Below are 21,131 nucleotides of genomic sequence, written 5' to 3'. Positions count from 1 at the left end.
ACAACAACAAGGTAGATGCTGGAAATCCACAGGAGGGGGCAGAGCTGAATTATTCCACTGACAGCCAAACGAGGCACAGCAACACCAGTGGAGATATTAGAATCACTGAGGATCACACAAGGCCGGTCTCCTTATTTCTACAGGATGGATGGAGGGGGATGTGTCACACGGGCTGTGTGTTTATCAAGTGCTGATCGTCACGATGCTTCTATTATCTCCACTGGTGTTGCTGTGTCTCGGTTTGGCAGTGTCAGTGGAGGCTCTTGTTAAACACACAGCCCATCCTGTATATATATGGAGACCGGCCTTGTGTGGCTGACTACACACCGAGATAAGACCACAGCCAGTGTATGGGGCAGAGGAGGAGTCACAGCTGCCTGTCACTAGCCATGGATTCCTGCTCAGGACAGAGCCTCATTAACAGACATGTAAGTCCTCATCACTCATCTGTGTGTGTCCATCCATCCATCCCACTCACTCACTGTCCATCCATCCATCCATCCCACTCACTCACTGTCCATCCATCCCACTCACTCACTGTCCATCCATCCATCCCACTCACTCACTGTCCATCCATCCATCCTTCCCACTCACTCACTCACTGTCCATCCATCCATCCCACTCACTCACTGTCCATCCATCCCACTCACTCACTGTCCATCCATCCATCCCACTCACTCACTCACTGTCCATCCATCCATCCCACTCACTCACTGTCCATGCATCCCACTCACTGTCCATCCATCCATCCCACTCACTCACTATCCATCCATCCCACTCACTCACTATCCATCCCACTCACTCACTGTCCATCCCTCCATCCCACTAACTCACTCACTCACTGTCCATCCATCCATCCCACTCACTCACTGTCCATCCATCCCACTCACTCACTGTCCATCTATCCATCCCACTCACTCACTGTCCATCCATCCCACTCACTCACTGTCCATCTATCCATCCCACTCACTCACTGTCCATCCATCCCACTCACTCACTGTCCATCCATCCATCCCACTCACTCACTGTCCATCCATCCCACTCACTCACTGTCCATCCATCCCACTCACTGTCTATCCATCCCACTCACTCACTGTCCATCCATCCATCCATCCCACTCACTCACTGTCCATCCATCCATCCCACTCACTCACTCACTGTCCATCTATCCCACTCACTCACTGTCCATCCATCCCACTCACTCACTATCCATCCCACTCACTCACTCACTGTCCATCCATCCATCTATTTCATTCACTCACTCACTCACTGTCCATCCATCCATCCATACATCCCTCTCACTCACTGTCTATCCATCCCACTCACTCACTGTCCATCCATCCATCCATCCCACTCACTCACTCACTGTCCATCCATCCATCCCACTCACTCACTGTCCATCCATCACACTCACTCACTGTCCATCCATCCATCCATCCATCCCACTCACTCACTGTCCATCCATCCATCCCACTCACTCACTGTCCATCCATCCCACTCACTCACTGACCATCCATCCATCCCACTCACTCACTGTCCATCCATCCCACTCACTCACTGTCCATCCATCCATCCATCCATCCATCGCACTCACTCACTGTCCATCCATCCATCCCACTCACTCACTGTCCATCCATCCATCCCACTCACTCACTATCCATCCATCCCACACACTCACTGTCCATCCATCCCACTCACTCACTGTCCATCCCTCCATCCCACTCACTCACTCACTCACTGTCCATCCATCCATCCCACTCACTCACTGTCCATCCATCCCACTCACTCACTGTCCATCCATCCATCCCACTCACTCACTGTCCATCCATCCCACTCACTCACTGTCCATCCATCCATCCCACTCACTCACTGTCCATCCATCCCACTCACTCACTCACTGTTCATCCATCCATCCCACTCACTCACTGTCCATCCATCCATCCATCCATCCATCCATCCATCCATCCCACTCACTCACTATCCATCCATCCCACTCACTCACTATCCATCCATCCCACTCACTCACTGTCCATCCATCCATCCCACTCACTCACTCACTGTCCATCCATCCATCCCACTCAGTGTCCATCCATCCATCCCTCCCTCCAGTATCTATTTATCTATCCATCCATCCCTCCCACCCAGTGTCTATCCATCTATCCCACCCTCCCACCCAGTATCTATCCATCTATCCCTCCCTCCCACCCAGTATCTATCCATCCATCCTTTCATCCCCCCACCCAGTGTCTATCTATTCATGTGTCCATTTATCTAATTTCTAACATCCCACTCACTCACTCACTGTCCATCTATCTCACTCACTGTCCATCCATCCATCCCACTCACTCACTATCCATCCCACTCACTCACTCACTGTCCATCCATCCATCTATCTCATTCACTCACTCACTCACTGTCCATCCATCCATCCATACATCCCTCTCACTCACTGTCTATCCATCCCACTCACTCACTGTCCATCCATCCATCCATCCATCCCACTCACTCACTCACTGTCCATCCATCCATCCCACTCACTCACTGTCCATCCATCACACTCACTCACTGTCCATCCATCCATCCATCCCACTCACTCACTGTCCATCCATCCATCCCACTCACTCACTGTCCATCCATCCCACTCACTCACTGACCATCCATCCATCCCACTCACTCACTGTCCATCCATCCCACTCACTCACTGTCCATCCATCCATCCATCCATCCATCGCACTCACTCACTGTCCATCCATCCATCCCACTCACTCACTGTCCATCCATCCATCCCACTCACTCACTATCCATCCATCCCACACACTCACTGTCCATCCATCCATCCATCCATCCATCCATCCATCCATCCATCCATCCATCCATCCCACTCACTCACTGTCCATCCCTCCATCCCAATCACTCACTCACTCACTCACTCACTGTCCATCCATCCATCCCACTCACTCACTGTCCATCCATCCCACTCACTCACTGTCCATCCATCCATCCCACTCACTCACTGTCCATCCATCCCACTCACTCACTGTCCATCCATCCATCCATCCATCCATCCATCCCACTCACTCACTGTCCATCCATCCCACTCACTCACTCACTGTTTATCCATCCATCCCACTCACTCACTGTCCATCCATCCATCCATCCATCCCACTCACTCACTATCCATCCATCCCACTCACTCACTATCCATCCATCCCACTCACTCACTATCCATCCATCCCACTCACTCACTCACTGTCCATCCATCCATCCCACTCAGTGTCCATCCATCCATCCCTCCCTCCAGTATCTATTTATCTATCCATCCATCCCTCCCACCCAGTGTCTATCCATCTATCCCACCCTCCCACCCAGTATCTATCCATCTATCCCTCCCTCCCACCCAGTATCTATCCATCCATCCTTTCATCCCCCCACCTAGTGTCTATCTATCCATGTGTCCATTTATCTAATTTCTCTGTCTATTTATCAAACTATCTGTGGGCCCTATTGCGGGCAAATGACCAGCGGGGGGGGGGGGGCTGGTTCAGGCATTCTTTGCGCCTCCCAAAAAAAAATGGAGCACCAGCCGCCACTGATCCAGAGTCTTCCCTAGTACAAGCACCTCACCCACAGTAAGAAAACACCAGCTAGGCACACATTTAACCCTTTAACCGCCCTAGATGTTTAAGCTCTGCCCAGCCAGGGTCATTAGTAGCGTGACAGCGAATATTTTTTATCACAAATCACTGTATTAGTGTCACTGGTCCCCAAAAAAGTGTCAAAAGCGTCAGTTATAGTCTGATTGCCCCCCCCCCCCCCCCCCGCAATATCACAGTCCCACTATAAGTCATTGATCACCACCATTACTAGTAAAAGAAAATAATTTTGAAAAATATTCCATAGTTGTAGATGCTATACCTTGTGTGCAAACCAATTAATACACACTTATTGGGATTTTATTTTACCAAAAATATGTAGCAGAATACTTATGGACCTAAATTCATGAAGAAATTTGATTTTTTTTTACATTTTATTTTATATTGGATATGTTTAATAGCAGAAAGTAAAAATATATATTTTTTCAAAACCGTCTATATTTTTTTGTTTATAGCGCAAAAAAACAAAACATAATCGCAGAGTTGATCAAATATCACCAAAAGAAAGCTCAATTTGTGGGAAAAAAGAACATACATTTTATTTGTATACAGCGTTGCAATTGTCAGTTAAAGTAGCGCCGTGCCGTATCGCAAAAAATGGCCTGGTCAGGAAATCTTCTGGGAGTGTTTAACAGACATTCACCTGCCCAGGATCTAGCGATGTGCTCACCCTAGCTGTTCTTTCCACCAGTCTTCAGTCCCTGGCGCATCTCAACCACAGGCCCCCCGCCTGTGACAGCTTGCGGCTTCGTAGCTGACTGTCCACTGCGCATGCGTGAGCCACTCTGTGCTTTTTGAATGGTCCTAAAGTCTTCTGGGACCTGGGATGTGTCCCAGAAGACTGTAGGGAGTGGGAGGGGAACTTATGCTTGGACAACCTAGGCCAGTGATGACGAGCCTTGGCACCCAAGATGTTTTGGATCTTCATTTCCCAACTACACTGCAGAGTGCAGGATCATCATGGGAAATGTTGATCCAGAACATCTGGAGTTCCAAGGTTCGCCATCACTGGCCTAGGCAATCCCAGCAGAAGTGGGAGCGGGTCAAAACCAGTAACCTGCTCCCCCAAAAAAGTACATTTTTTTAAAAGAGAAGAGGCCTTAAAGCGGAACTTTCCATTTGTATCTGTTCCTCTTTGCTTTGCGCTTCCTTTGTAATACTAAAGTTGTTGTTTATATTGGTATATTTTTTGGTGTTTAGACCCCAATGCCTGCATGAATTGGCATAATGTCAGGAAAGGGTTTACCTGCTGGTGGCACTGTGGCTCCCAGATCTATAGGCTGCAGTTCCAGTGTCCAGCAGCAGGTGTCCCTCAGCAGCCAGAAGCTCACATCATCTCATGTAATCAGTCATTATCTGATGCTGGTTGCAGGAAGTGTATTTAAAGCCTGTCTATGCTCTTCCCTTGTTCCCATATCCCTGTATCCTGATCCTGGACCCTGATGCTAACCCTGCAGCCTGATCCCTTCCCACCTGCTCACTCCGTGTCCTGTTACCCTATCTCTGTCCTGTCTTGCTCCCAGCTCCCTCTGCTAGATCTCCCGTGTATGACCCTGGCTCTGTCATGACTATGCTTTGCATTCCCTCTTTCCTGTATATACTTGGTTTGGGCAGTTGTTCATTGTGTGTCACTATTTACATGCATCATATCATTTGTGAATGGAGGAAGAGCAGATGAATGACAGGGTCTTCACCGCTCATTCACTGAACACAATGCATTGTGGGAGTGTTGTAATATGAGTCTTGTAAATGGTGGAGAAGGCAGAAGGGGGAGGATTAGCAGTGCAACTTTTCAGACTAGCAGTGATGACTTTAACCACTTGCTTACTGGGCACTTAAACCCCCCTCCTGCCCAGACCAATTTTCAGCTTTCAGCGCTGATGCACTTTGAATGACATACAACACTGTACCCAAATGGCATTTTTATCATTTTTTTCCCACAAATAGAGCTTTCTTTTAGTGGTATTTAATTACAGCTGGGAGTTTTATTTTTTGCTAAACAAACAAAAAAAGATGCAAAAAAAAAAAAAAAAATCATGTTTAATAGTTTGTTATACAATTTTGCAAACAGGTCATTTTTCTCCTTCATTGAAATGCGCTGATGAGGCGGCACTGGTGAGCACTGATAGGCTGCACTGGTGGGCACTGATAGGCTGCACTTGTGGGCACTGATAGGCACGGTTAAGGTGGCACCGATAGGCACAGATAAGGCGGTACTGATGGGCACAGATAAGGTGGCACTGATGGGCAAAGATGGGCACAGATAAGATGGCACAGATGGGTGGCATGGATGGGTGGCACGGATGGGTGGCATGGATGGGCACGGATGGGCACGGATAGGTATCACTGATAGATGGGACTGATGGGCACGGATATGTTGAATATGAGGTGCAGCACTGTTGTTGAGGCAGATTGTGGGCACTGATAGGTGGCACTATGGGCACTGATGGGTGGCACTAATGGGTGGCACTATGGGCACTAAGGGGTGGTACTGATGGGTGGCACTTTTACTATATGTATGTTGCACTGGCAGGGGGCAGGTGGGCACTGATGACTTAGCCGTGATCGGGACTGAAGTCCCTCTCACGGCCGCCGGTGATTGGCTTTTTTTTTTAGGAAAATAGCTGATTACCGGCTCTGTTGTGATCACATGATCAGCTGTCATTGGCTGACAGCTGATCATGTGGTAAGGGGTCGAAATCGACCCCTTGCTTCGATCCGTGATCAGGCGAGTCTCATAGACTCGCTGATCACAGAGCATGCCTCAGGGGGCGCGCAGGCCGCTCGTGCATGGGACGACGTCAATAGACGTAGTCCCGGCAAAGCAGGTCCGCGCTGTAGCCGTTATTCGGCTATAGCGCGGATCTCAAGCAGTTAAAGTGGTTGTAAATTCAGAAGGTTTTTTTTTATCTTAATGGATTAAGATAAAAAGCGTTCTGTGTGCAGCAGCCCCCTTAATACTTACCTGAGCCCCATCTCTGTCCAGTGATGTCCACGAGTGTCTCAGCCATCCGGGACTCTCCCTCCTGATTGGCAGAGACACAGCATCAGCACCATTGGCTACCACTGCTGTCAATCAAAGTCAGTTAGCTAATCAGGTGAGAGAGGGGGCGGGGCCGAACCACAGCTCTGTGTCTATATGGATACACGAAACCGCAGTTCAGCTTGAGTGTCCCCATAGCAAACTGCTTGCTGTGGGGGGCACTCAACAGGATGAAGGGGCCAGGAGCTCCAGCCAGGGACCCGAGAAGAGGAGGATCGGGGGTTGCTCTGTGCAAAACCCCTGCAACAGAGCAGGTGAGTATAATGCCGCGTACACACGACCGGAATTTTTGATGGACTAGGTCAGACGGAAGGAATCCACCGGACAATTCGATCATGTGTGGGCTTCATCGGACCTTTGCTGCCTAAAAATCAGATGGACTTTAGATTTAAAACATGTTTCAAATCTTTCCGACAGAAAGATTTGAAATCCGTTCATCTGTATGCTGGTCCAGCAGACGAAAAACGGCGCTAGTGCAGCTATGAACTTCCTTTTTCTAGTACGGTCATACGTCATCGCTTTGGAACCCATTGGACTTTGGTGTGCTTTTGTGTGGCCAAGTCCGTTCGTTCGGAAAGTCCATCAGAACTCCGCCGAAAATCCATCGGGAAGACTGTCGGGCCTAGTCCGTCAAAGTCCGGTTGTGTGTACACTGCATAACATGTTTGTTATTTTTGTAGAAAAAAAAATGAGACTTTACAATAACTCTCACATCCCCAGAAGATATTTGGTGGATATGAAGGAGAATAATGCAGGGAGGATTTTTCCATGAACCAGCAGCCTGCAGGTAGATGGGATACAGATCATTACATATCACTAATGTGTTTGGTGCTCTACCCCTCCCCCACCCACCAAAAATGATGCAATTTCAGCTCTAAGCTTCCTAAAGAAAAAATATTGTTCATAAAACACATTTAAATATTCATTTTATTCAATATTTACTTTTTTTTTGTTGTTTTTTTGCTGTATTTCTTTGTACAGATGATATAAATAAAAGGTAAAGATTTATTGATGCTTACCAAATGATTGACACGGGTCTTCCATTTCTGAGTGTTTATTTGTGATCAGTTCAATTAGAGCAGAAATCAGTTTGTTGCGTACACCGAGCCAATTGACACAATCATCACATTTATAATCATCTGCAATAATAATAATAAAACTCAGTAAATGTTGATAGAATGACGTAAAATAATCAGTCACTGATAAAAAAAACATGCACAAATCTCAAATTCTGCATTCAGATTGGCTGCATATGATGGGCACAGTGGCTGCGTTTTATGGGCCCAATGGTTGCATATGATGGGGCATGGTGACTGTATATGATGATCACAAGTGGCTGCATATGATGGGCACACGTGGCTCCATATGATGGGCACAAGTGGCTGCATATGACAGGCAAATGTGGCTGCATATATTGGTCAAAAGTGGCTGCGTTTGATGGGCACAATGGCTGCATATGATGGGGCACAGTGGCTGTATATGATGGGCACAAATGGCTGCATATTATGGGACACAGTGGCTGCATATGATTGGCACAAGTGGCTGCATATGACGGGGCACAAGTGGCTGCATATGATGGGACACAGTGGCTGCATTTGATGGGCACAATGGCTGCATATGATGGGCACAAGTGGCTGCATATGATGGGCACAAGTGGCTGCATATGATGGGGCACAGTGGCTGTATATGATGGGCACAAGTGGCTGCATATTATGGGACACAGTGTCTGCATATGATGGGACACAGTGGCTGCATTTGATGGGTACAATGGCTGCATATGAAGGGCACAAGTGGCTGCATTTGATGGGCGCAAAGGCTGCATATGATGGGCACAAGTGGCTGCATATGATGGGGCACAGTGACTGTATATGATGGGCACAAATGGCTGCCTATTATGGGACACAGTGGCTGCATTTGATGGGCACAATGGCTGCATATGAAGGGCACAAGTGGCTGCATATGATGGGGCACAGTGGCTGTATATGATGGGCACAAATGGCTGCATATTATGGGACACAGTGGCAGCATATGATTGGCACAAGTGGCTGCATATGACGGGGCACAAGTGGCTGCATATGATGGGGCACAGTGGCTGCATTTGATGGGCACAAGTGGCTGCATATGATGGGCACAGTGGCTCCATATGATGGGCACAAGTGGCTTCATTTGACGGGCAAATGTGGCTGCATATGATGGGCAAAAGTGGCTGCATTTGATGGGCACAATGGCTGCATATGATGGGCACAAGTGGCTGCATATGATGGGGCACAGTGGCTGTATATGATGGGCACAAGTGGCTGCATATTATGGGACACAGTGGCTGCATATTATGGGACACAGTGGCTGCATATGATGGGACACAGTGGCTGCATTTGATGGGCACAATGGCTGCATATGAAGGGCACAAGTGGCTGCATATGATGGGGCACAGTGGCTGTATATGATGGGCACAAATGGCTGCATATTATGGGACACAGTGGCTGCATATGACGGGGCACAAGTGGCTGCATATGACGGGGCACAAGTGGCTGCATAAGATGGGCACAATGGCTGCATATGATGGGCAAAATGGCTGCATATGATGGGCACACGTGGCTGCATATGATGGGCACACGTGGCTCCATATGATTGGCACAAGTGGCTGCATATGATGGGCACAGTGGCTCCATATGATGGGCACAAGTGGCTGCATATGACGGGCAAATGTGGCTGCATATGATGGGCAAAAGTGGCTGCATTTGATGGGCACAAGTGGCTGCATATGATGGGGACAAGTGGCTGCATATGATGGGGCACAGTGGCTGTATATGATGGGCACAAGTGGCTGCATATTATGGGACACAGTGGCTGCATATGATGGGCACAAGTGGCTGCATATTATGGGACACAGTGGCTGCATATGATGGGCACAAGTGGCTGCATATGATGGGCACAAGTGGCTGCATATGATGGGGCACAAGTGGCTGCATATGATGGGCACAGTGGCTGCATTAGATGGGCTCAGTGGCTGAATTTGATGGGTACAGTGGCTGGATTTGATGAGCACAATGGCTGCATTTGATGGGCACAGTGAGGCTGCAATTGATAGGGGGGGGTTCAGTATTTTTCAGTTTATTTTCGCCCCCCTAAAAAAATTTGAGCACCAGCCGCCACTGTTTACAACCCGGTCCAGCTGCCTTTTCCAGGTTCAGAGGAGTAGTAAAAGTACAACTCTTCCATCTAGTTTTACTTCACCCCAAATGCAATTGAAAACTAAAAGCTACGGGCTGTTTTCTAAACAATGTTTCCAAAGTTAATGCAAAGCTACAAAAACAAAGTAACAAAATATTTACATAGGATCTGAAAGCAATCTAAGCATCAAAAAGGTTTCCTGTTTATTTTTTTTTTACAATTTGAAGGTTTGCTGGAACAAACATTACGTATCTCTAGGGACAATCCTATGACCTACACAGTAGCAGGAAATAAAACACAAAGCAACAACAAATATCACAAGTCAAAAGAAAAAGAACGTAGTGCTTAGGTGTACAAGGAACAGATCTTTACCTTTTCAGCCCATCCTTCTCCTAAAGTCTTCGGGTTCTAGTGTTGCAATGAAACAATTTCTTGTTTTCTCCTTCTCAATACGTTAGACGTCTGATTGTTACTCCTATCTTCTAATCTCAGAGTCACTCGGACAAAGTTTAACAAAATCTGAACTCTAAAAAGCATATAGAAGCAAACAATAACATTTTATTATCTAGGAAATACTACAAACAACAAAGTCCATCTTATTTACCTCTATATGAATGTTTTGACTCAAAGCCCTTCTCGTACAAAATGGCCACACCTAGGAAAAACTAGCAACTTTCATTTTCGTGTATGATGCAATTTCCTTCTGCAAAGAATGTCGTTTTGTACACAGTCCTCTCACAAAGTCAGTATGATTGTGCAATCATCAAAAAAATGTTCTGCTTCCTCAGCAGATATTCATACTGGGATCTGACCTTCCCGCTATACTGTGTGTGCAATTATTAGGCAAACTGTATTTTTAAGGGGGTCCATTTCATTATTGAGCAACTACAGTGTTCTCAGTCAATTCAAAATGTTAATTAATCTCAAACCTAAAGATTTAAAAAAGTAAAAATTTGGTTTTGGCTTTCTTGCGTGTGCGCAATTATTGGGCAACTATTAGGCCCCTTTCACACAAAAAGCCCACATGGACCCACCTGTCCGTTTTTCAGGCGGATCCGAGTCGGCCATCCATTGACTCCTATGGGCAGGCGGATGTCAGCGGATATGCGTCCGCTGACACCCGTCTGCCTTTCGATCCGCTCAAGATGCCTTCGCCATCCGTCTTGGAGGATCGGATGAGATCTGATGAAAACAGACGTGCTGTCTCTTTTCGTCCGACCTCCCCATAGAGATCAGCGGGGGGCTCTGACAGGCCCCTCCCCGCTCAGTGAGCGGAGATGGACCTGTCACCCGCCGGCTCAGCGGGGATCAACCGATCGATCTCCCTCTGAGCTGGCGGACTCCGCTGAGCGGATCCGCCCCCTGTGAAAGGGGCCTTAAGAATTGTTATGCAACTAAATGGAAAAATGAAAATTTTCCCATCTCACTTGTTTATTATTCTCACTTTAAAGCGGAGTTCCACCCAAAAGTGGACCTTCCACTAATTTTTCTCCTCTCCCCCTCCTTTTGGGGGGTAAGGGGGGCAGGATCCCTGTCTTTGACAGGTATCCTGTTCCCACTTCCGGCAGTCCGGGCCGTGGCCCGGGACATCACCATGGGGCTCCCTCTTCCTTTCCCATTCACCGGGCCAGTAGGAGAGAGGAGCGGAGCCTCGTGCATGCGCAGTAGGGTTCCCGGCGTGAAGCCGTAAGGCCGCGTACACACGCGGGGACTGTTCGCCCAACCTTGTCCGCTGAACAGTGTTTCAGCGGACAGTCCGCTCGTGTGTTGGCTTTCAGCGGACAGTTTCAGCGAACAGTCTGCTGAACAAAGTTTTTCGGAAATTCCGAAAAACTGTCCGCTGAAACCTTGTTTCAGCGGACAGTCCCCTCGTGTGTAGGCTTGTTCGACAAACTAAGTTCCGCGCATGCTCAGAAAGGATTTACACGCCGAAGGTTGCATTGCAGTGTATAGGACGTCAAATTTTTCGTCCCGTCGTACGTGCCGTTCACGTCATCGCGCAAGTTTCAGCGGACTGTTCGTTCGTCGTGTGTGGGCAAGTTCCTTCATGCTAATTTTGAGCGGACTGTCCGCTGAAACTGTTTGACGGACAAAGTTGGGCGAACAGTCCCCGCGTGTGTACGCGGCCTAAGGCTACACTGCCAGGTTCCCTTACCCATAATGGCTGCGGCAGTACCCGACAGCTGATGGAGTCATCAGCTGCGGTGCCGACATCGCTGGACTCCAGGACAGATAAGTGTCCTATTGTTAAAAGCCAGCAGCTGCAGTATGTATAGCTGCTGGCTTTTATTTTAAATTTTTTGGGGCGGAACACCGCTTTAACAGATGAAAATAAACAAACTCAAAATGTACAAAAAAACACTTCTGACATTTAAAATAAATAAATAAATAAATTAGTGACCAATATAGCCTCCTTCTTCTTTTCAATAACAATCATAAGCCTTCTATTAATGGAGTCTGTCAGTTTCTTGATCTTCTGTGCAGCAGCAACCACAGCCGCCCCAGACACTGTTCGGAGAGGTGTACTGTTTTCCTTCACCGTAAATCTCCCATTTAGGAAGGGGCCACAAGTTATCATTAGGGTTTAGCTCAGGTGAGGAAGGGGGCCATGTCATTATTCTTTCATCTTTAGGGCCTTTACGCCTTAACGGGGAGTGTTTTTTTTTAAGCACGTACTAGAGGCTCTAATTGGCTTCAAAAAAGGGTGTGCTCGGGGTGCCCGAGCACCCCGAGCCCGCTCCTCTCTCCTACTGGCCCGGTGAATGGGAGAGGAAGTGCTGCATCCCTCTGAAAGTCTTTTTATATTTTTTGACTTTTCAGAGTCAGATAAATCTCTTTTTTTGGCCCATTTTGCCTGAGGAACAGAAGCTGCCTAATAATTATGCACCCCTTGATATTGGGTGTTGATCTCCTTAGGCCACACCTTCCCTCATTACACAAATACACATCACCTGTTATATTTAAATCCAATAAGCATTCATGTTTACACAGCTTGGAGTTGGACACTATGCATAAAAATGATGTGCTCAAAATATTCACTTGCCTAATAATTGTGCATTGTAGAGCTGCATGATTCTGGCCAAAATGAGCATCACGTTTTATTTTGCTTAACCGCTTGAGATCCGCGCTATAGCCGAATGACGGCTACAGCGCGGACCTGCTTTGCCGGGATGACGTCTATTGATGTCGTCCCGTGCGCGCGCGGCGCGCTCTGTGATCAGCGAGTCTATGAGACTCGCCTGATCACAGATCAGAGCAAGGGATCGATCCCGACCCTTTACCACATGATCAGGATCCTGACCCCTTACCACATGATCATGATCCCGACCCCTTACCACTGTCAGCCAATGTGACAACAGAGCCGGTAATCGGCTATTTTTCCTCCTCTCGCTGACAGCGCGAGGAGAAAAAAAAAAAGACGATCACCGGCGGCCGTAAGAGGGACTTCAGTCCCGATCACTGCGAGCTGGGGCCAGCTCATCAGTGCCCACCTGCCCCCTGCCAGTGCCACCTAATTATAGGAAAAAGTGCCACCCATCAGTGTCACCCATTAGTGCCCATAGTGCCACCCAGTAGTGCCCATAGTGCCACCTATCAGTGCCCACAGTGCCACCTATCAGTGCCCACAATCTGCCTCAACAACAGTGCTGCACCTCAGTGCCACATATCCGGGCCCATCAGTGTCATCTACCAGTGCCCATCAGTGCCCAGCAGTGTCACCTATCAGAGCCACCTATCAGTGCCACCTATCAGTGCCACCTATCAGTGCCCATTAGTGCCACCCATCCGTGTCACCCATCAGTGCCACCCATCCGTGCCATCTTATCTGTGCCCATCTTTGCCCATCAGTGCTGCCTTATCTGTGCCCATCAGTACTGCCTTATCTGTGCCCATCAGTACCGCCTTATCTGTGCCTATTGGTGTCACCTTAACTGTGCCTATCAGTGCCCACCAGTGCAGCCTATCAGTGCCCACCAGTGCCGCCTCATCAGCGCATTTCAGTGAAGGAGAAAAATTACCTGTTTGCAAAATTTTATAACAAACTATTAAACGTGATTTTTTTATTTTTTTTTATTTTGCATCTTTTTTTGTTTGTTTAGCAAAAAATAAAACTCCCAGCTGTAATTAAATACCACCAAAAGAAAGCTCTATTTGTGGGAAAAAAATGAAGGCTAGGATTTGATCCCAAAATGATGAGATGATCATGCAAGACCAATAGTGGTGAGTGAGGGAAGGTCTAGGGTGTTGGCAGAGAGGGCATAATGAAGCAGGAGATTGATGTGGTGTCGCTGAGGGCAGGAATGGTATGTGAGCTTAGTGAGAAATTTTCAACTGGGTTTCCCTCCAGGATTCATTTGGAACCAGGTTATAAATTGAGTTGAGGCCGTGCAGGATCTTTTCCACTATGTCATCATCCGAAAAGTCTTTAGCCCAGTTGGAGACTGAGGATGAATTCAGAGGAGGCGTTGTTTTCAGAAGTAAAGGTTTGTAGATGTCAGAAATTTTGTAAGAGTCTTTATGAAGAAGTGTTTAAATGAAAGAGGATCTGAAACTCGTGCGTTCTTCCCTGCAGGTTTTCTGTAAAAAACTGAGGCATTGGCCATGGTGGAAAGCAGATAATTCTGGCAAGGAGAATTTGTGGGCCAGGGAGCGGAATGATAATGCGCGACCAGAGTCCAAGTCACATAAGGAGGAGAAGGTAGTAAGGCCCTTTTGTTGCCATGTTTCATAAGGATGGTGGTCCAGACCCGGGGTAAAGTTTGGATGACCCTGTATCGGGAGATGTCTTGAAATGAAAGGAGACAGTTTGAGACCTTTTCTTGCCTCCCTGCAGGCGATGGCTGTATCTCTCAGCAAAAGATTATGTTGGAGTGACGGCTCGAGTCGTTTCCACTGACAGTGAAGAAGGGCTGTTAGGGAGTAGGGACGTGTCATTTCAGCCTCCAGTTGATAATTTGAGCAGCGGGATTTTTGGGTTATCCAGTCTAGGCCTACCCTCAAAAGACAGGCTAGGTTGTATGTTCTTAGATTGGGGAGGCCAATACCTCCCTCGGTTCTAGGAAGGTGAAGTTTGGTAAAGGCTATGCGTGGTCTTTTGTTTCGCCATATAAATTTGGAAATCGCGGCCTTTTGGAGTTTGGTATCCCTGTGTCGAAGGAGTAGAGGTACCGTCTGAAGAGGATATAGTAGGCATGCGAAACTGACCATTTTGACTAGATGACACCTTCCCAGAAGCAAAAGAGGCAGATCCTTCCAGTTTTCAAATTCCTGAACAATTTTGGCAAAGAGGGGAGGATAATTCAGGTGGTAGAGAGAAGAAGGGAGTTTCCCTATTTTAATACCTAGGTATGTGATATGAGATTTTGCTATCGTTAAAATGGAATGCTGTGCCCATGCAGGAGGTGGACGGGAGCCCAAAGGGAGTATCTCGCTCTTGGAGTAATTTATTCGCAATCCCGAGCATTTTCTGAATTGGTTGAAAATATATTTAAACGTAGGCATGTCCACGGATGGGTTGGCGGAAAAAATAAGAACATCATCTGCAAAGAAAGACATTCTCAGTTCGTGAGACCCTATTTTGATCCCATGTAACGGGGCTACGTTTGACAGATATCTGGAAAGTGGTTCAAGGGCAATGTTAAAAAGGAGAGGGGATAGGGGGCAGCCCTGTCTGGTTCCCTTATGGAGGTGAAACTTGTCTGAGAGGAGGCCTGCGGCGACTAGCCTAGCTGCTGGGGAAGTGTACATGGAGCTGATTAGGTGAAGAAAGGGGCCAGAGAAGCCCATCTCGCCCAAAACCATGAATAGCCATTCAAAGTTGACGTTGTCAAAAGCCTTTTCAGCATCAAGGGTAATAATGGCTAGGTCACTGTTAGGGTTGCATCTAGCGTGTTCCAGGGCTATCATCACCTTCCTGATATTAATGGTTGCCGTTCTGCCCTTGACAAAACCTGATTGGGCAGAATGTATCAGGGAGGGGGTGACGTTGGCCAGGCGATTGGCTACTATTTTGGAAAGGATCTTGACGTCGATGTTTAGGAGCGAGATGGGCCTATACGACCTAGGTTCTTGCGGGTCTTTCCCTTTTTTTTTCTAGCAGTTTGATAATTGCTTGGTTGCCTGAAGGTATATAGGGAACGCCAGACCATATGTGTTGGTAGACATCTGTTAGAGTCGAAGTCAGTAGAGGACCTAAGGATTTGTAAAATTCGCCTGTCAGGCCATCAGGGCCAGGGGCTTTGGAGGAGGCTAGGTTTCGAATCGTGGAGGATATTTCCGAAGGGGAGATGGGGGCATTTAGAGCGTCGAGTTGGGTGGGAGATATTCGGGTCAACTCGACTTTTCCAAGGAAGTCGCGTGCCGTGTGTTGGTCAATAGGGTCTGCCGCATAGAGGCACAATAGTAGTGCAGCATAGCCGCATTTATGCCTTTCTGCGTAGCCGTCACATGACCGTCGGAGTCGCGTATGGATGGGATAACCGTCGGGCGGTAGGGACCTTTGCAAAGTCTGGCAAGAAGCTTGCCGGCTTTGTTACCAAATTTATGTAAAGTAGCGTCAAGGTAGGCCCTTTTGGTGGTTTCCAAGGTTTCAGCCTATGTGTCAAAAGACTGTGTGGCAATGTGCCAAGCCGTCCGGTTATCGGGAGAGTCATTAGTGTAGAATACTCGTTGGGCTTGGTGCAATCTGGAACTGGAGGTCTTGTAATTAAGAAGGGCGTGTTTTTTGAAAGATGATGCATAGGAGATAATGCGGCCCCTGAGGAATGCTTTGCCAGCATCCCGAAACAGGTTCGGATTATCAGTATGCATCGCATTCGTTTGTGTGTAGGTTGCCCACTCCTTCTCCATGTATGATTGAAAGTCTGTGTTGTGTTGGAGGTAGGACAGAAAACGCCATATTTTAGGGTTGGGGTGAATGTCTGGGGTCTCTAGGGTCACCGAGACGGGTGCGTGGTCTGATATAGCTATGTCATGGATGTCTGCTCCCGGGAGTATGGGAATTAGGTCGTTTGTACAGAAGATGTAGTCGATCCTAGTGAAGACATTGTGTGGGTGGGAGTAAAAAGAGAATTCACGGTCGATCGGGTGGTGAAGTCGCCAGATGTCATGGAGGTGGAGGGAGTCCATCGTCGACGCAAGGCTCCTGGGATTGGTAGGGGCTGAAGATGAGACAGGGCGTGGAAGTGAGGACCTATCGTCGAGCAGGTGAAAAGTGTAGTTGAAATCGCCCCCTACAATTTGTGGAAGGTGGGGATAACGCAGGAGCCAGCCAGTTAACGCGCTGAAGAATTGCTTCGTGGGGTTATTAGGGGTGTAAACATTAGATATTACAAGCTCTTTGGTCCCTATTCGGGCCCGAATAGAAAGGAGTCTGTCCTGTTGATCTGCGTCTATGGATAAGAGCTTACAGGGAAGAGGCTTATTAATAAGAATAAGTACTCCCGCCTTGCGGCAAATGGCCTCAGAGCCAACCACATCACCTACCCATAGCTTCTTCATCCGGTCAAAGTCAGGTGAAGAAAGATAGGTTTCCTGTAGCAACGCTATATCTGTTTTAAGCCTTTTAAGGTGCCTCAGTACCTTCAGCCTTTTGGAGGGGGAACGAAGCCCTTTCACATTCCATGAGACTATCTGAAGCATAATGGAGCGTTAAAGGGGACATGACTGGCACGTAATAGTAACAATTGTCTAGTGAGCCTAAAGAGAGGTAATAGTGAGGACATTACATTATAGAGGTCGACATGGCCCTCGGTACGGTAACAGCGAGTAAGGACAGCTTGAGATCAAGCATAGCGAGGAGGAGAGGGGAGTGGAGGAGGTAGGGGAGGGAAGGGTGTGAATGCCAGGAACGTACATACAGGAAGCCAACATAAACAATTACCAACTTCACTTTTTTCCGCATGGGGGTCACCGTGTAGACCAGGTCTCATAACTGAGCCTCACGTTTGATGCAGGTACTGCCGCCCTACAAAAGGGGAACGGGGTACGCCATAAATCCAGGCAGGGTCCAGGGCGTGGAATACGGACTGCACAGAGAAAGCCCTAGGGGAAATGCAAGTGCAAACTTGTAGAAACAGTTTAAGTAATAAAAAAAAAAGAACAGTAAAAGAAAGAACAATCATCTGAAATGAGGAACAATATGAATTGCATAGGAGAACAAGGTGCAAATCAGGATGGCTCAGAAAGCCCTGATACTACCTGAGAAGTGTGAACGGCCTAGGAGGGGAAAAGTTCAAAACGGGTCACTTCATCCAGGCGGGAAAGGGTACGTACAGGGCCTTAAACCCGGGAGGAGAGTGAGAGAACCTGCAGGGCACTAGAGCCCATCAACGTAAGGTTTGAGCATGTTGAACTGGACCTGCAGCCCTGAAGTGCTTGGGAGAGTCTTTCCGTGGGCTCCTTTGGTCCAGGGCTCGGTTGACTGGTGCCGTCTTGGGTGAGGGGCTGAGAGGAGGGCCCGAGCGTAGTGATTTCAGGAAGCGAGTTGCCTCATCAGGGTCATGAAAAGAAAGTTGTTCGCCATTAGGTGCTTTGATCCGCAGAACCGCCGGGAACGCCAGAGTGAATTTCAGTTGTCGTTGATGGAGTTCCATGCAGATATGTTGGAAGGCCTTTCGTTTCTTGGAAACATCCACCAAGTAGTCAGCAAAGATTAAGATTTTAGCTCCATCAATCTGAAGAGATCTGGATTCTCGGTACTGCTGTAGAATGGAGGCTTTGTCCGAGTAGTTGTGATATTTAGCTATTATTGGGCATGGGGATTTGCGCTCCGAATTGAAAGCTCCCACACGGTGAGCACGTTCCACTGTAAAGGGTCCCCCGAGACCCAGTGCCTCAGGGATGTGGTGTGTGCAGAGTTCTGACAAAGTAGACTGGGGAAGCGATTCGGGGATTCCTACAAATCGCAGGTTGCTCCTCCTGGACCTATTTTCGAGGTCATCGAGCTTTTCCAGCACATATTTATTGGTTCTGTGCTGGGCTTGTTCCAGGGTCTGTGTCTGATAGAGTTCTTCCTCTAAGTTGGATATGCGGTTTTCAGCCTCATTCAATCTAGACGTATGTTCCCCTAATTGGGCTTGAAATTTCTGCATGCCTGTACTGATAGCCTTTTCCACTGAGGCAGCAATCATAGGGGAGATGAGAGCAGCCACAGCCTGTGCTAAGAGTTCTGTGTGATGATCTTGTCCTGGTGGGGGTAGCAGGGACTGCTGCATGAGAAGAGGTGAAGCAGAGCCAGGCTGATGGGCTGGAGACTGTAGGGATGATGTGTCCCTTGAAGCTGTCTGACCTACTGCGTGTTCACCTACCTCCATTTCAGGCGCTGTCTCCTCCGGAGGGGCCGTGCAGGCCGGAGCTGAGTAGGCCGAAGCCGGGGCCTCGATTTGCGATGAGGCCTGCCGCGCGGTGGCGGCCGCGTATGATCGCGGCCCGCTTTTTTCCACAACCGGTCCATCGTGGAGCCGGTGTAGTGGGGGAGGCTGCAGATCGGTGTTGTGGGCGAAATCGCCAGTGTAAATGCCGAATTTCGAGGCCGGTGTGCGGGAGCTGTGGGAGAGGACAGCTACTCCATGCGGCGCCGGAAGTACCAGATGTACTTTTCATGGCCTGCAGCAACCACGTGTGGAGACCTACGTGCACTCCACCATTAACATGGCATCCCAGACCAAGCAAATGGAGCAGCCCCCTCCATCCCAACTGGGACTTGAAGATGTCCTGGCAGCCATAGCTAACTGCCAAGCCTCCATAACGTCCCTGACCACTAAGGTCGATGCTGTGCAGCTGGATGTGGGGCTTATTAGATTCGACATGGATAAGATAAGGTCCCGGCTATCCTCTGCTGAGCAGCGCCTGGGACATGTGGAAGACAGGGGGGAGAGCCATAATACTGATCTCCGCACCTTTCACCCCAAAATCAGGGCTCTGGAGCAGAGGACGCTAAGAACCGCAATAGGAGGAACAATTTCCACATCGTGGGCCTGGAGAAGGGGGTGAAGGGCCTGCACCCGACTGAATTTGTGGTAAAGTTACTGTGCGCACCCTCCTGCCAACAGCCCTACTCTCGCCCTTCTATGCGGTGGAAAGGGCTCACCATATCCCACCTAAGCCTGGTCCGCAGGGTGCACCACCTCGCACCTTTATACTTAAATTCCTGAACTTTAGGGACAGGGATGAGGTGCTTAGGGCAGCCAGGGTGCAAGGAGAACTGGCATTCCAGAACAACAAGCTCCTCATTTTCCCGGATTACTCAGAGGAAACACAGGAATTGAGACGCTCATTTGATCATGTTAAATCATCCATGCGTGTCAAGAGTATTCGATACAGTGTTCTCTTCCCAGCACGTCTGCGGGTCCAAGATGGCAAAACAAGATTTTTTACCTCCCCCAGAGATGCATCTTCATGGTTGGAATCTCTACCCCCACATCGCTGAAGGATGGCATCCTGTCTGGTCTGAGTACAGCCTCTGCTGTTTGCTGCATTGCTCCCTCCTTGGCTGACTGACACCCCATGTTCCAATATTTGGTTACCGGGGGGCGCTGGAGGGGTTAAAATTCTCCAACAGTAAGTTACTACATTGCACCTGTTGTGCCCGTTATCAGCTGCCTGTTTGTAACGTATTTAAGTTACGTGCCCCTGGTATGACAAGGTGAACTCTTCAGTTTCAATAAATTTGAACTTCAGGGATCATTTGTACCCCCACTGTAAGTGCCAGCACTGCTCTGACAGCTTTCGTTGGGAAGTGGATCAACGTGTTATGCAATGTACTATACACTATGACTCCCTTGGCTCTATTACCGAGCCACTGGTGAACTCTAGTGGCTTATTACAGGAAATGCATGGCTTGATATTCATAATATGAACTTCTGCTGCAAAAGCATTCTTCCATACACTTTCCCTACATGTATGGGGTTTATCTTGCTAGCTATACCGCTACTAACTCCTACCCTTTTGAAAAGGTGCCTCCTGCATCCTCCTTAATTTCATTCCTGCTGGTTTGCTTTTTCGCATTACAGGTGAAGCCTTCCACATATCCGCGATTTCTCCCTAAGCGGTGGAGCCTCTATTGTACTGTATGGACAGACCAATTCCACTACAAGACTACAGCCACTGGTTCACGTCCCCCTAGCATTGGGTGTATAATGTTTGGGGATTTAAGCATTCATTGGTTGGGGTGGGGGATAGGGTTACTGTTGGGGTTGTTAACCTTTTTGGTTTTTACAGGTGCTTTATCTTGTGTGTGCTCAGGTAATTTTGATATAGAACTG

At 48.2% G+C, this 21,131-nt stretch overlaps 1 protein-coding gene and 1 long non-coding RNA gene across 5 annotated transcripts in view; both read right to left on the bottom strand.

The window, feature by feature from the left end:
• The window catches only part of LOC143942695 (uncharacterized), a 30,424-nt gene extending 19,863 nt beyond the window's left edge, over positions 1 to 10,561 (bottom strand). Inside the window, exons 1-2 of the long non-coding RNA XR_013264820.1 lie at positions 10,472 to 10,561; positions 7,716 to 7,835 (exon numbers count right to left, since the gene is read on the bottom strand). This is a non-coding gene — a long non-coding RNA (uncharacterized LOC143942695). The remainder of the gene's footprint in view (positions 1 to 7,715; positions 7,836 to 10,471) is intronic.
• Positions 1 to 21,131, bottom strand: part of LOC143942692 (NACHT, LRR and PYD domains-containing protein 3-like) — a 235,938-nt gene that overhangs the window by 119,380 nt on the left and 95,427 nt on the right. The gene's annotated exons all lie outside the window — the stretch shown is intronic.

The sequence above is a fragment of the Lithobates pipiens genome, unplaced genomic scaffold (genome assembly GCF_037356315.1).
Source record: "Lithobates pipiens isolate NorthernLeopardFrog02 unplaced genomic scaffold, aLitPip1_a1.2 Scaffold_30, whole genome shotgun sequence".
NCBI classification, from domain to species: domain Eukaryota; kingdom Metazoa; phylum Chordata; class Amphibia; order Anura; family Ranidae; genus Lithobates; species Lithobates pipiens.
Note: the sequence above shows the minus strand (reverse complement) of the source record. Positions and strands in the feature narration are given on the sequence as shown.